This window comes from Choloepus didactylus, chromosome 18, assembly GCF_015220235.1.
Source record: "Choloepus didactylus isolate mChoDid1 chromosome 18, mChoDid1.pri, whole genome shotgun sequence".
NCBI lineage: Eukaryota > Metazoa > Chordata > Mammalia > Pilosa > Megalonychidae > Choloepus > Choloepus didactylus.
In genome coordinates, this window is record NC_051324.1 from 46,017,763 (window position 1) to 46,029,988 (window position 12,226).

The following is a 12,226-nucleotide window of genomic DNA, read 5'->3' on the forward strand; positions in this document are numbered from 1 at the left end:
AACTTGAATGGGACAGAGGAGATGGAAAAAGGTGAATGGATTCAAGAGATATTTGGAAAACGGAACTTCTGGGAATTCCTGGTGGATTAGATGTGATGTATCAGGGTAAAGGAGAGACTGTCAAGGAGGATTCCTACTTGCTGGCCTGGGAGAATAGAAAGAGAACCAGGCTTGCTTGCCTCAGGTGGCCGCTCCATTCCTTGGAGCCCTTGGGGCAACTCCTCAACAGACCAGAGCTGGAGGAGCAAGCATCCTTCAAAAACCAATGGTTGAAAAATCTCTAAGATCCCTTCCGGTTATGAAATTTCTTTACTCTAAACAGGAAACTTTCTGTGAATAAGGACAATATTTCTATTTCTTTGGCTCATACTTTAGGCACTGGGTAGAGCTCTATACCTGGGGAACGTTCAGTAAGTGCTATGACTGTTCACTTTGGCACAGACCTTCCATAATTGAATTTTAGATTAAATTCCTCTTTTAAAATGGGATTCTAATGCAGAGTAAACTTTCAGATGAAACCAATTCACCTTGATAAAGTAGAGCCATGGCAAGGATAATTCAAAATTGTAAAATCTAAAGTAATTTCTATTTGAGTTAAGGCAAAAAAAGATTGTTTTTGCTAAACTAATTATGTACATTTAGGTAAATGTTATTTTAGGGCAAATACCAATAGGTGATGGGTCAATCTCATTCAGAATGGAACCAAAAAGCCACGGAAAAGAATTCGTAACAGTGAATATAATCTATTTCTGGCAATGTATTCTTTTTGATAACAAACTATTAACCCTCTAAAACTTATTTTGAATCAATGACTTCAGGTAATCTTTAGACCCGTTTTAAAGATGAATGAGAAGGAGATAAGTTCATTTTAGGTTGCATTGCTAGTCATACACAAAAATCACAGAAAAATTAGGGATCTAACCTGTCATTTCCTCTTCTCTCTTTTCCACTGCTTCTTCCTTGCCTGGCCCTCTACCCTTCAGATATTATGTCTCCCAGCCATTTTCCAGGTTAAAAACTTGGAACTTCAATATCTATAAGCATATTGATCGACTCCTCAGATAATCACACCATTCAAGCCTTTTGTCTTATTAAAGAGAGAAGTAAAGTAACATATATGCCAAGTCAGTTTGAACATATATGTCATTCGATGCTACTCATTGCTCTCTGATGAATGCCCCATTTCACAGATGAGATGGAAGGGGGTTGGCATGCCAGCATCTGATTCCACTTCCTGTTTGGGGTCCTGTTATGGATAAAGCTAGTGAGAAGGAGTCCCACAGCTTACACTGTGGACACCATGGCAGTGAGGGCTTTCTCCTTCCCACCCAATAGTGGTCAGGACCCAGCATGTGGCCCAGGACTGGCCGGATGGCTGCTGCTATCTGGGGCTTTGAGGTTTCAGGAGGAGCAAAAAGATGGAGGGTAGATACTCTTTGCAGCAGCAGCAGCAGTGGTGGTGTCATGTCTGGTGGTGGCACTCTGCTGCAGTGCCCAGCAGTCAGACCTCCTAGCCAAACTGTCCTCCTAAAGAAAGTTCTTGTTCTTCCTCCCTCAGCCCTTGGTTTCCAGTTCACTTTCCAAGTCTGATTCTTTGGCTCCTGTTGATTATGGGAGCCAGCAATATTTCTTTGGTAAATTCCAGTTATGGCTGATATAGCCAGAGTTGGTACAGTTGCTTACAACAGACTGATCTGTGAGGAAACTGAGACCCAAGGTCAGAGAACTTGTCTAGGGTCGTCAGCTAGCAAGTAGCAGAGTTCTGGCTGAGATGTCTGTGGTGTTTCATCCATTTCATGCTTCCTGAAATGTTGCTGACAGGGCGACACAGAAATGAAACACAGACACAAAGTTAAGATTTAAGGGAGCAGGGGACCCACAGCATCGTGTGCCAAGTGGGTGCTAATGCACCTGTGCTCCAGTTATTTATTCATTTGTTACACAAAGCAAGACTACTCTACATGATCAGAAGCATTCAGGGTCTCTCAGATATTAATCTTTACATCCTGCTGCAGATAAGAAGGAACAATCTGGGGTCAATGGTTAATGCTGCTCTCATAGTCACAAGACACACATCTTTACAAGGCATGCCTGCATGGTGTTCCATGCAGGCTTGCAGCCCAGCATTCCAGGCCACCACCCCGGACATGGTCTAAGTAACATGGAAGGCTTGGTTCCCCACACTGAAACATCCTAAATGTGGGCACAGAAAAAAGAGTAGAGTGGGGCTTGAAGACCAGCAGGTGTATGAACACTTACCCCAAATCCATGGATAGTAACGAACTCATGAATATTTAGTGTGTGTTTATACCAGGAACTGTGCTATCTCCAAGTATTATTTCACATAAACCTCATAACAATTTGAAAAAATGAGCATTATTTTCCCTATTGTTCAGAAAAAAAAACAAACAAACTGAGGCTCAGAGAGGTTTGTCCAAGTTAATAATATAGTAAGTAATTGTTAGTGCTAGGTTGAACTTGAGTCTCTAGACAAGAAGGCTGGAGTTCATTCATTAAGCCACAGCTGCTTCGCTATGAAATTTTATCAATCAAATATTTCTCCGTTGCTAGTTTTCTGTTCACTCCATTTGTGACCTCCGCACAACCTCATAGTGTATTCTTGTTGGCATGCTTCCTTGTATATGGTCCTACATCTGTATCCTGGATTGTGTCATCTGTCTTTTTTCCTTTAAAGTGTGGGTCTCTAGAGCACAGGACCATGCCATTACTAAGCATCTTCCTTCGTGGATCTCCATCTCCAGTGTCAGCGTTAGCTCAGCACATGGCACACCTTTGGGCGGGTGGTTCATTGACTGAGCAACTGAACAGCTGTACAGAGATGGGGAGAGACGCTTCATCTTCCTACAGTGCTTACAACCAAAATGAGACTTTGCACCCAACTTTTATTCAATTCTACAGCCTCAAGGGAAATCATACTTTGCTTACAGGACTGTAAAATGGAGCAGAAAGATCCTTTTTGGCAGAATAAATACCACATGTCTCAGGGTCTTTTGGGACAGAACATTTGCCCAGACCGGGCTCATGAAGGCCAATGAACACTTTGTCATTAGTCTTTTGAATTAAGAAAAAGAGTTCTGCATGTTTCCTACCATCACTAGGAGCAGTGAATTGAATTGGTGCCATTGTAAGCTTGATTGTTGTTGCACAGATAAAAGCCTCATTAAGTCCCTCAGGAGGAGAGAAGAATTTTATTTTGAGAATAGAGGAGTGAGGGGGACTTCTTGCTTGTCGTGGTTACAAAACCAACAAAACAGTAAATGAAGGAAATAATTAAATAACTCCACTTTTTTTCAAACCTTGTCAAAAGGCTGGGTGAGTTTTTAATTAGTGCTGCATTTTCAATAAATCCGTATCTGTATGTGGTGCGGATTCTTTCCTGGATAAGGGAAAGATAATAATGAGAATCTTATTTTTCAGTCCCACATTAAAGGGATGCCTGGTATATTTAATCATGCTGTAGAAATCCTGGCAGCTTTCTCTGAGCCCAGCCTCTGCTCTAATTACATTTCTAGATTTTAGTAAATTGAAAGGGAAAATGTAGGAACAAAATAATTAAAACCGAAGAGGAAGTGCATATTAAAAAGGAGAAGCTGTTTAAAATTCTTGCACACAGTGATTCCAAGGACATCCACAATCGTTTAATCAGTTCCACACTGAATCAAAGTCCTTTGTCCAGAGGCTGGTGGATCACATCTCAGGTGGGTGGCATGGTCCCCACGCAGAACAGGAGTCCCATTGCACTAGGCTACAGATGGGGGCAGGACCTCTCATGTCCTTCCCAATCACTGGGGATTTAGGCCCAGCGCAGCAAGCTGCTGGCACAGACTCACCGGTCCCAAGGAGTTCCCTCTCAGGTCCGAGACAGTCTGGCCAAACTGTAATGATTAGCCCTAATTGGGAGGTAGGAAAAGTATACTGCCCATGACTCCAGTTTCCAATTTCTGCAACCCTTTCCCACCTCCATCCTCCTTCCTCCCAGTAGACCCCTTTTCTTTCTTCTCTCAGTCCCGGTAAAATCTGTACAGTCCAGTGGCATTTAGGAGCAAGTTACTTGTAAATGTTTACTGGGTTACCTCTGGATTTTCACAAGGACACAAACTCTCAGCTGAAGGAATGTATGTTTGTTATTAATGATGACAAGTGAAATCTAATTGGAAAGTGTCAAGCACCGGCCTAATAAGTGATGAAAGTTGTTTTTGTTTTTAAGTGGGGCAGGCATAGTAACCACATCATTGTAGAATTTGGGATCCCCATTTCTTGACCATTTTGGCTGAAATACAGGTTGTGCAGGCTCTAGGCGTGTTTTGTCCTTGACTCCTAGGGAATTTTAAACTGTGGGATGGTAGGGTCTGCTTGTGTATTTAAAAGTGAAAGACAACCTCGCACTGCCAGGGGATTCTTTCTAAACCCCTGTGGCTTTGCTCATGGGCTCCTAGCCTTCCCTGCTGAACAGACTTGCCAGCCACCTGGCGCCAGGACGCATGTGGCAGGAGACAGTGAGCGCAGTATCCTGGAGACAGTCTCACAAGTCTGGGAGGCAGCAGGGCTCCCGGAAGCTGTTCCCAAGGCAGGGCCCTCACGTTGTCACCCAGTGACCCAGAAGTTCATTGCGTTGCTCTTTTGGGTCTGATGTTGTGTGTGTGCACGCAAGCATGTGTAAGTCTATCTATATAATGACACTATCTCAGTAGGGCTCTGGATTATTTGGCTTGATTCAGTAAGAATAATTTTAAGAAGTTTAAGCTAAAGGAAAGAATCGTAGCAATAACAAACATCCCGTCATTGGCATTATTACTTCAACACGGAGGTGACTTTTTTCTCCTAGGGCTGAGATGTTCCCAGATATCTTTCTATTATTCAACTCGGGATTGAGTGACGGTTCCTGGAATATGAGGCAGACTGAGGACCCAGGTGTCCAAGATGACAATTGTCACTGAATTGGCTTCCTTTCAGTTAGACCACCTATATACCCTTGACTTTCTCCTAAAAGGGATGGCCCTTCTTGGTTTTGTTTCCAAAAGCTAAATTATAAAACTTACTTAAAAGGGTCTTTAGCATTATCATAAAAGTCCAGAAAATATTTTACTGACAGAGTTGGTTTTAAAAATAAATGAACTAATTGCATGTAGACTAGTTGGTAACCCGTATACCACTTGCAAATATAAACTGCTGTTGGTAAATGCCTTTATTGTTACGCCGCTCATCCCCTCACACACCCCCTCCAACTTCTCATGTCTCTATTTGGACCTCACACCTCCGCGCAGTCCTTTCGCGCTCTGCACGCGACCCTCTCCGAGTTCCCGCCTCTTTTTTCTCAGGCCCCTCCTTCCCTTCAAATCCCCGGGCTCCGACAAGGCTCTGGGACGCCTGCGCACCAGGGGAGGTAGGCGGAGCCTCGAGGATGAGGTAGGAGGGAAAGGAAAATCCAGGGAAGGGAGGGGAGAGAAGAGATGGTGGAGGCCGCGGGGGGTGGGGCCCGGCGGGTACGCGCTCGCTGCGTCGACGTGCTGACGCCATGACGCCCCGGCCGGTGTGTGTCGGTGTGTGTATGTGTGAGTGTGCGCGCTCCGAGTGTGTATTTGTGTATCGGCGGTCCCGCAGGTCCCGGATGTTGCGGACAGTATGAGACGAGCGCAGGGGGACGGGGACCAGCAGCTGTCGCCGCCGCTCTCAGGTGAGTGGGGGGAGGAGTGAGGGGGGTCGTCTTGTTGGAGTGTGTGTGTGGGCGTCTCAAAGAGGTGACTGACCCCCACTCTCCCCCCTCTCGCACACACATATACTCTTTTCTGCCCCATTTCCCATATCCCCGGTTACGTGGCCTGTGAGTGTCAGAGCCTAATCAACCGTCCTTTTTCCCAATCCCAAGCGTTCAGGAGACACAAATGCGCCCCCTGCCTTCAGCGTCCCCATCATTTTCCCAGCCCCATCCCCCTTGCCAAATAGTGAGCTGTCGCCTGCGGCTAGATGGGTGACTGCGCATGCGCGAGTGTGGACGCGCTAGGGGTGCTTGTTTGCTGCCTGGGGGCGCATGCGCATCGCTGTGTTGCAGGGACCTGCGGGATAAAGAGCTCCTAGACCGTGCGCCTCCCTTCTTTCTAGGCAGTAGGCTAGACTTGCTGCAAGTTGGTGGGCCTGTTGCTCCTATCCAAAGGGGGAGAATTCAGATTATTTGAATGATTTATGAACAAAGCTCTATTCGCATCTGGTGTTGCGCCAGAAACTCCCAGGTTGCAAACGCCTCCCAGAGCCAACGTGTCCCACGCTGACCCTTGTTTTGAAACTGTCACTGCAACTTCTAGTTCTAGTATTACTTTTCCTTTCCTCTACTCCTATCGTCGCGGTGTATCTTTAGTACAAGCCTTCCCTAAATTTAGGAGTTGGTGCCCCAGCCCATTCAATTTTTCTGGCAGAGGCTTTTGGTAGTCTTTCTAAGGAGGGCTAAGGATCATAAAAAAGGAAGTAAGGGGGATTTCCTTTTGGTAAAATTCTTAATTATCATCACAAAACTAGGCAGAACACAGTATAAGGCTTAGGGTAATTACCATAAATCAAGACACTGGGGTTCTCGTTTCTGCCAGCCCTCTTGTTTGTGTGACCTGTTGACCTCTTTGTAAAAGATGATTTTCCTTAGTGCTTTCATTTTAGTTGTGCATTGTTGATGTTCTGTGAACATCACATGAAAACAAAAGCAATCTGAGACTACAGGTGGAGATAACTTAGTGTAGGTTTTAATTTTAAGTAATGAGATGTTTTCTTTCACATTTGCAGATAAAAAGAAACTTAAACTGGGAACTTAATAACAGGGAGCTGGATTTTCAGATATTTTGGCAGATGATACATACATGGTCCTTTAATTTGCCCTTGTCCTGTGCTACCCTTTGGGATACTTTGTTTTTTTTTTTTTTTTTTTTTTTTACTTCTACCATCAAAACAGTGGGGAAAAGATAAGTTTTGCTGAATAGCATTGAAATGAAGCAATAAATTGTTTTTTTTGGGGGGGTGTGTGTTTGTGCATTTTCTGTGTTTTTCAGTTATCCCTGCCACCTATCTGGATAACTGAGAGTGGGAAGTATTAGTAAGGCTATTTTCTGTTCTTTATCCTGTTTTTTTTTTTTTTCTTTCTCCTCTCTTTTTTTTTTTTTGGCTGCCATTCCTAACTCTAGGACCTTATTATGTGCTTGGGCCTATCTATATAGTTTTCTTTATTTCTTTTTTCACTTCCCCATTTTAACCCTGGAGTTTGCTTGGTTTGGCTTTGTTTTGTGCTACTTCTAGTTGTCATGATTACAATTGGAGCCAAGATGACACAGAGGAAGCACAGAAATTTGGGGTACATATATCATCCTGTGTCCTGGGAAAAAGCTGGAGATCCGTCTTTTTTCCTTGTGTGAAGACTGAGGAGTATAAGTTTTTGAGACAATCCCACATTTAGGGTGAGGGCGGTTGGTGTCCATTTGGTTCTTTGATGACAGCTTTCCCTTTTAGAACTCTTCAGAGTGGCTAGTTTGGTACTTGAAGATATTTAATGTTGCCTGTGTCCAGACTTCTGTCAGGTTCTGGTAAAATCTTGAAGTGAAACCATGGAGGTAATAAATGTCTGTCTTTTCAGTAGATTTCTCATCTAGGATGCTTTGTTCTTATCTGGAAACATTTCATCTGGTTGAATTTACCCAAGCCTCATTTAAAATTTTATGGTCTGTAGGCATGAAATGCTTTTAGGATTAAGATGAGTATCATTAAAAAATTTGTATTGGTGCAGAGTCTTTAAAATAGGTAACACATGTACACACATATGAAACACAATTTAAAATGTACAGTGTTGGTAGCACAACAATGTGAGTATAATTGACAGCACTGAGATATATATATCTGAATATAATTGAAAGGAAAAATGTTAGATCGTATTTATGGTAACAGAATAAAAATTAAAATACAAAATCCACAGAACTACACTACACAGTGAATTCTAAATTAAACCATGCACAACAGCTGATAATTCGATTATAAAAATGCGCTTTCATCAATGGTAACAAATGTTCCACACTAATGGAAGCTGTTAATAATAGGTGGTATATGGGAATTCTGTATTTTATGCATGATTGTTCTGTAAACCCACAACTTCTCTAATAAAGAAAAAAAAAATTACACAGCGAAAGAAGGTGGAGTCTCTCATCTAGTACCCCTATCATCCATCTAGTTATCGTCCCCAAAGACAGCTGTTGTTACCTGGATCTTGCTATCCTTCCAGAGATAGTCTGTGCTTATTTGAGCAAATACAGCTCTGTACTCTTTGGTGTTTTTTTGTTTTTGTTCGTTTTATACAAATGATAAGATGCTATACCCATTATTCCACACTTTGCTTTTTTCACTTAATACGTCTTGGTGATCATTCCATATAGTACATACAGTACTTCCTTTTTGAAGGCAGTTATTCATTGTATAGATGTATATCATTCAAACAGCTCTTATTATTGGACATTTAAGTTGTTTTCAGTGCTAAAATGAATTCCTTGTATGTGCTTATTATGTTCATGGATGTCAGATAAATTCCTAATGGAAGTGCTACATCAAGGGGTATGTGCATTTTTAATGTTATTAGGTATTGCTAAGTTGCCTTCCTAGACGTTGTTCAAGTTTATATTCCTGCCAGCAGTGACTGTGTGACTGTATCCTCACCAACACTGTGTTATCAAAGTATTTTATCACTTTGGTCTTTTATATAAGATTTTGAAGTTCATTATGTAGCTTGTTAAGCTTCATTAAACCAAGGAGTTATGGATAAATACTGTCACGGTTTTGCAGATGGGGGTGGAGGGTATTCTTTGATTGAAGAATAATGTCATGAGAAAAAGTCATATGCCTGGATAAAACAGTAAATCCATGACTGTGCTAGGAAGACATATAGAACCTGCATTCCAATTTCTTCCTCCAATTCTTAGATGCGGGTTTCTCTATGCGAAATTCTGTAAGCCCATACGTGGTATTTTATGATCTTCTTTTGATAGCTGTGACTCAGACTTGTTTATGTAAGTGAACTGCCTTTCTATTGAGTGCTGAATTGAAAAGCTAACCCAGTTAAGGTATTTTACTGAGTGCCATTTGGTTTTGCACAGAGTAGTGATACTAGTACTTTTTAAGTCTGCTGATTACAGAACATTCGCTATGAGCTTTGAGGAAATAAAGTGAATTAAAAAGATGTCTATGCGCAAAGGAGCTTCCATTCTTGTTGGAAAACCAAATCTACTGAATATATGAAACAATAAGAGAGCAGTTAGAAAACAGAATGGAAAGAATAATTAATACACTATTTTCCATACTGGGAGGACCTTGTAAAGCAGTGATTAAGGTTTAGAAGACAATTCATTTGGGAGGCCTTCCTGGAGGAAGTGCATTTGGAGCCATTTTTTTTTTCTACAACTGTTTAAGTGAAAAATTTTAAACATACAAAAAAAAATGGAAAGAATAGTATAATTATCACCCATCAACTACATTCAACAATTGTTCATATTTTGCTACATTTACTTTATTTATCTATATACTTGTATATTTTTATATACATAAAATATTTTTATAATACAGACGTAACTCTTTATCCTTAAATACTTTAGATGCATCTCCTTAAAATACATTGTTTTACTGAATTGTTCTTACATTATCACAGTGAAAGCAATTAACAGTAATTTCCTAATACCATCTAATATTTAGTTCATCTTCAGATTTCCCCAGTTGTCTCAAAGATGACTTTTTGAACTCCTTGTATTTTTTTCTCCAAACCAGGACCCAGTCAATGATCAGATGTTGTATTTGTTATATCTCTTTAGTCTTTTTTAAAATGTAAAACAGTTTATTTAGAAGCCATATGATACTGGCTCTTGGAATTTTCTGGTTGTTTCCTTATGGTGTCTTTTCATTTGTTCCTTTATCCCTGTATTTTGTGTAAACTGACAATACTAAAGGCTTGATTAGATTGAGCTTAAACTTTCCTTTTTTTTTTTTTTTTTTTGTGAGAATGCTTCCTAGGTATTGCTATGAACCTTATATTGCATCACAACAGGAGAAACATAATGTCATAATGTCCTATTGTTAATGATGGTGAGTTGGATAATTTAAGATGGTGAGTATCAAATCTCTCCATTAGACATTTTTCCCTTTGTAAATAGCAAGTAATCTGTAGAGTGGTGACACTTTGGTACCATACTAGTATACCTCTCCAGCCTGTCACCTAATGGTGTTAGCTCTGTTGATGATCCTTGCCTGAATCAGTTATTTCATTGGTTGTTGCAAAATGGTGATTTTCTAATTCTGCCTCCCTTTAATTGATTAGTTATCAATCTTCTGTAAAGATTTCCCTCGTCAATAAGGATTAAATTACACTTTCTAGTAAAAAGTTGAGGTAAATAAAAAAAATTTTTTTAAATTTTAAATTTTGAAGCACATTCAAACTTAAAGGGCAGTTAAAAAACAATGCAAACCTATACAGAGGACTCCAACATTCCCCTACCTGCCCCCTCACCGATACCCAGAACCACCAATTTTAACTTTTTGCCACATTTCCTGTATCATTCTATCTATCCATTTCTTTACCTTTCTGTCTGTTCTTTAGCAGTCTATTTTCTGAACACTTGAGTGTAAGTTGTATACATCATGCTCCTTGAACACTTAATACTGTCATATACATTTTCTGAGAACAAGGATATTCACTTAAGTAAGCAACTTAAGTATAGCTACCAAGTTCAAGCAGTTTAACATTGATACAAAGCTTACATTTTATATTCCAGTTTGTTTTTTTTTTTCATATGTCCCAATAATGTCCCTTTGAGGCTTTTCTTCTGTCTTGCTAGAGCCTATCCAGGATCATGTATTGCATTTAATTGTCATTGTCTCTTTAGTAGCTTTTTTTTTTTTTTTTAATTGTGGGAGCATACATACAATATAAAATTTTCCCATCTCATTCACTCCCAAGGATACGGTTCAGTGGGATTAATCACATTCACCGTATTGTGGTCCCCTTACCATTTTCTATAACTAAAACTTCCCCATCTCCCCAGACAGAAACCCTATACCTATTATGCATTAACTTCCTATTCCCCCTGCTCCTGCCCCTGCCAACCTAACTAATTTTGTCTCTATGAGCTTGCCTATTTTCTTCGTAGTTTCCATGAGGTTTAAATTTGGTATCCTAAATCTGTAACAATCTTGTTTGCTTTAATACCGAATTAACTTCAATAGTATATATGAACTTTGTGGCTATACCCCTCCATCCCCCCACCTTTATGTAGTTCTTGTCCCAAGTTACATATTTATACATTATGAGTTCAAAACCACTGATTTATCATTGCATTTTATGCATTTGCCTTATAGATCCTGTAGGAAGTAAAAAGTGGAGTTACAAATAAGAAATTCAGTAGTACTGGCCCTTATATTTACTCATGCCATTATCTTTCCTGGAGATCTTTGTTTCTTCTCCAGTCAATTATCTACTACCCTTTCCTTCCAACCTGTAGAACTGGCTTTAGAATTTCTTGTGGTCATGAAGTCTCTCAGTTTTTGTTTATCTGGGAATGTCTTAATCCCTCCCTCATTTTTTTTTAAATTCAGTTTTATTGATATATATTCACATACCATACAGTCACCTACAGTGTACAATCAGTTGTCTACAGTACCATCATATAGTTGTACATTCATCACATTCAGTTTTTGAACATTTTCATTATTCAATAAATAAGTAAACAAACAAATAAATAAATAAGGATAGAAATAAAAGTAAAAAAGAACACATAAAACATCCTGTCCCACCCTATTTTTCATTTAATTTTTGTCCCCATTTTTCTGCTCCTCTGTCCATACACTGGATAAAGGGAGTGTGAGCCACAGAGTTTTCACAGTCACACAGTCACACCATGTAAGCTACATAGTTATACAGTTGTCTTCAAGAATCAAGGCTACTGGGTTGCAGTTCAACAGTTTCAGGTATTTCCTTCTAGCTATTCCAACACACTAAAAACTACAAAGGAATATCTATATAGTGCATAAGAATACCCTCCAGAATGACCTCTCGACTCCATTTGAAATCTCTTAGCCACTGAAACTTTATTTTGTTTCATTTCGCTTCCCCCTATTGGTCAAGAAAACTTTCTCAATCCCATGATGTGGGATCCAGGCTTATCCCTAGGGGTCATGTCCTGTGTTTCCTGGGAGATTTACA

General features: G+C 40.2%; 1 protein-coding gene across 1 annotated transcript in view; it reads left to right on the plus strand.

Moving 5' to 3' along the window:
• The first annotated feature begins 5,541 nt into the window (after positions 1–5,541).
• LOC119513657 (speckle type BTB/POZ protein) overlaps positions 5,542–12,226 on the plus strand; it is a 102,106-nt gene continuing 95,421 nt past the window's right edge. The window contains 1 exon segment of the mRNA XM_037809049.1: positions 5,542–5,695. The gene's annotated coding sequence lies outside the window, so the exon portion shown is untranslated.